Source organism: Protomyctophum parallelum (genome assembly GCF_964188405.1).
Source record: "Protomyctophum parallelum genome assembly, chromosome: 22".
Taxonomy (NCBI): domain Eukaryota; kingdom Metazoa; phylum Chordata; class Actinopteri; order Myctophiformes; family Myctophidae; genus Protomyctophum; species Protomyctophum parallelum.
This window is the reverse complement of record NC_139714.1, coordinates 28,088,223-28,092,341: the sequence shown is the minus strand read 5'-3', so window position 1 is coordinate 28,092,341 and position 4,119 is coordinate 28,088,223. Positions and strand designations below refer to the sequence as shown.

At 43.3% G+C, this 4,119-nt stretch overlaps 1 protein-coding gene across 3 annotated transcripts in view; it reads right to left on the bottom strand.

Moving 5' to 3' along the window:
- The window catches only part of syn3 (synapsin III), a gene marked incomplete at both ends in the record, with an annotated part of 94,806 nt that overhangs the window by 27,599 nt on the left and 63,088 nt on the right, over positions 1 to 4,119 (bottom strand). The window lies entirely within an intron of this gene.

Here is a 4,119-nt window from a genome sequence, read left to right as displayed (position 1 = left end):
TGCTTTAACGCTTCTGAAGAGAAATAAGGTTTTGTGTCGGTCGGTCGGCCAACCTCTGTGGCGACAAACTTCTGTTGCCAAATATGTGATCTTATCTTCACAGAGGAATGTTGGGCGTGTGGAATTATCTCAATTGTACAGTAAATATACACAGGGATTACTGGCTGTACCTCCAGACATCCTGAGTGAGTCTTATACTGTAGATGTGCTATTTTTAGAACAAATGTACGTGGCACACATTTTTAAATGTACTGTGTATAACCCTGTAAAACCCGGATTCATTTCTACTTGCAAAAAAGAGGTTTCAACCTTAATACTACTTTTTACTACTATAGGACTTACAGAGGAAATATATAATAATTATTCAAATAATTATAATAATAAATTAATAATTTACATTTGGGGGATATCTTTCACAATAATAAATAAAACATGTTCTAGACAATCTAATGATAACACAAAAACATATATTATACAGTTATTTTACTTAATTTTATCAGTTATGTTCATTACATTACAACTGGTACAGTCATTGGTCATGCTATTTGCATATAAATACCCCCCACAGAGGCTGAAATTCACACAAATTAAAAATCTCTGGCCATGGATCTCTGGACTCAGGACTGGAGTTTCAACCGAAGACAAATTAGGCTAATTTGTCCCTGGTTGAAACTCCAGTCCAGAGATCCAGTCCAGTGAGTCATGGTGTGGACTGTGGACACTCTCTCTAAATGGTTCGACTCCAGTCCAGTGAGTCATGGTGTGGACAGGGGACACTCTCTCTAAATGGTTTGACTCCAGTCCAGAGATCCAGTCCAGTGAGTCATGGTGTGGACAGGGGAGCAGACCTTTCCCCTGCACGGCGGCATCCTTTCAACTCCGGCCTCTTTCCTGCCTGACAGTATAACAGTTACACCACAACTATTTCCTCTGAGTCACCGCGCTGTGTGATCTCTGGTCGCTACGGAGACGCACAGGCATCTCCGCACCTCCAGCACACACACAGACACACGAGCGCATCGCACACACACGCACACGCGCACACACACACACACACACACACACACACACACACACACACACACACACATACACATGGCATGCCTGCTCCACTGATAGCTCGCAACCAAATAATGGGCTATTTTCTATACTTGGATTTTTCTTTCTTTCTTTCTTTCTTTCTTTCTTTCTTTCTTTCTTTCTTTCAATACGCTGGCCTATTTTGGAGACACCATACCCAGAGGGTCGGGCGGTGAGGTGGAGAAAAATCACTCAAATGTTTTACTCACTTTAAGTAAAAGTATCAATGCTGCAATGTAGAACTATACTCTGTTACAAAGTAAAGTAAAAGTCAAAAAATACTATTTTGGACAAAGACTCAGAGTATGGGTTTCATGACGTTCGGACTATGGGTTTTATGGGTAAGTCTGCCATTGGCAGTCCAGAGACGAGGCTGCCAATGATGAAAAGGTGTCCACTACAGTCGCTACTACAAATGTAGTCCAGGCGCGTTGCAAGCACCTGGCAAAGAACTACAAACCACAACACAAAGAACCTGGGTACAAAGAACTACAAACCCCTTCACCCACAACACAAAGAACCTGGGTACAAAGAACTACAAACCCCTTCATCCACAACACAAAGAACCTGGGTACAAAGAACTACAAACCCCTTCACCCAACTACACAAAGAACCTGGGTACAAAGAACTACATCCATCCATCCAACCATTTCACCGAAGCCCTCCAGACAGCTCCCTGTGATAAAGCAGGACTTCCAGCTGTGCTCCGGTCGTATCGGTGTTGATGGTAAATTGCTCCATGCTGCTTAAATGTCTTGTTATTCTGGTCTGTGTAGCTGACTGTGGACGGCTGGCAGACAACAGACATCCTTTGATGTCGCCTACCTGCCCCGCGAGGCGCCGCGCGCACCGCCAGGCCGCGCGCCGCTGCTGAACAAACACCACGCGCGTTGTCCAGGCGACAAAACACCAGGAAGCAGGAATTCTGCGGGTTTGGGAGTTTTGCATCACAAAGAGCAACGAGGGAACATAATAACCCATTCTGACCTGAGATCAGATTCTAAAAAAATGTCTTCTACATCCTGACAGTTTTCTGAAAAAAGCTATGTTTCTGTGTCAGTCGTTCTTCGATTTTTTCAAAAATAGCAGACCTACAAGCTCGTAGAGCGCCACTCGGTGGCGCACTATGCTTGTAGATCTGCTATTTTTCAATAGCTAAAGCATAACCTAATGCTAACACCAAAAGGGGTTCCCGCCAAAAATGGGATAATATAGACAGGATGAAACGACATTCCACACACCGACGGGACGACACCAGAGACTTTGACTGACTGCCGTGCATCATGACCTCTGCAGCGCTGCGTGCGTCGCATATGGTACACGAACATTTATAATTCATAAAGCGCTTTCATCCAAAGCGCTTTACATAGATTGTGCATTACATTCACCCATTCACACACACACATTCACACACCTTTACATAGATGGTGCATTGCATTCACCCATTCACACATACACATTCACACACCTTTACATAGATGGTGCATTGCATTCACCCATTCACACACACACACACACACCTTTACATAGATGGTGCATTACATTCACCCATTCACACACACATTCACACACCTTTACATATATTGTGCATTACATTCACCCATTCACACACACATTCACACAGCTTTACATAGATTGTGCATTGCATTCACCCATTCACACACACCTTACAATTTACAATTTAGGCATTAGCAGACGCTCTTAATCCAGAGCGACTTACAATAATCAAGAACAAAAGCATGGAATACATCACAAAAGCATTTATCATAAAACATGCGTAAGCTAAGAAAGTAACAGTGGAATATCTATATTATGAGACTATACATATAAACTATATACTACTATGCTATACATATGTACTATGGCGTGCTATGACTATATACAATGCAATTATAGTGCCGTCTACATAACATGCTATAAGTCTATATCAGATGCTATCTAAGTCTACAGAAGTGCTATCTAAGGGGGTAGGGTAAGTGCTATGGGCCATGATGGAGTCTGAAAAGGTGGGTTTTCAGACTACGGCGGAACCTTTACAGGTTTACTATGAAAACCTGCAAAATGTGTCAGTCACACCTGTCAGGAGCTGACCGGTTTGACTTGCATTAGTCTACTCTATACGGACCCCCATTTAATGGCATTTATATCTCTAGGACCCCCAATTTATATTCCCACTATGTCACGATTCAATGAGTAATACAATATTAATATAGGCTATATCCAGACTGGAATGTTTGAGTAGCTGATATTATGCAACTAAATGAATATTAAAAACAATACAATATTGTCCAAAATAGCCTACGGGAAAAAAATATATATATAAAGAAAGAAAAACAGACAAACCACTGTAAAAAGTTCCATGCATTATGTCATAGTGTGTGTGTGTGTGCGTGTGTGTGTTTGTGCGTGCGTGTATGTGCGCGCGTGTGCTCTGTTATTCTAAATGGCCTCATCGGGCGCACGGATTGGCCGTCGGGATTGGTGACTCACCGACGTGCAGAGCTTGAGAGAGGGGGGCGTGGCTGCATGGCTTCACACGCAGCTCTCTCTCTCTCTCTCTCTCTCTCTGCCTCTCTCTCTCTCTCCCTCTCTCCCTCTCTCTCTCTCTCTCTCCCTTTCTGTGTCTCTCTCTCTGCCTCTCTCTCTCTCTCCCTCTCCCTCTCTCAGTATATTATGGTCCGTTGCGAGGAGAGGAAAGGCACAGTGAATAGACTAGAGTCTGAGTGGAACACGGGCGTGCGAGAGAGAGAGAGAGCGTGTGTGTGTGTGTGACAGTGTGTGTGTGAGACAGAGAGGCACACAGACGTATACGGACGCAGAGGAGGACTTGGAACGTACAAACCAATCGGGACATAACATTTATTATTCTACACATTCAACAGTCAACAGTGGAGTTGTTTTTTCTTTTGCTCCGTTATAACTTGAAGAAGTCAAAACCAAACCAAAGGGTTATTTTCTTCTTCCATCTTCTTTTCGGGTGGAAAACCAAACCTCTATATAACTCTTGGCTCTGCAGCGACTCTATAACCTCTCTCTACA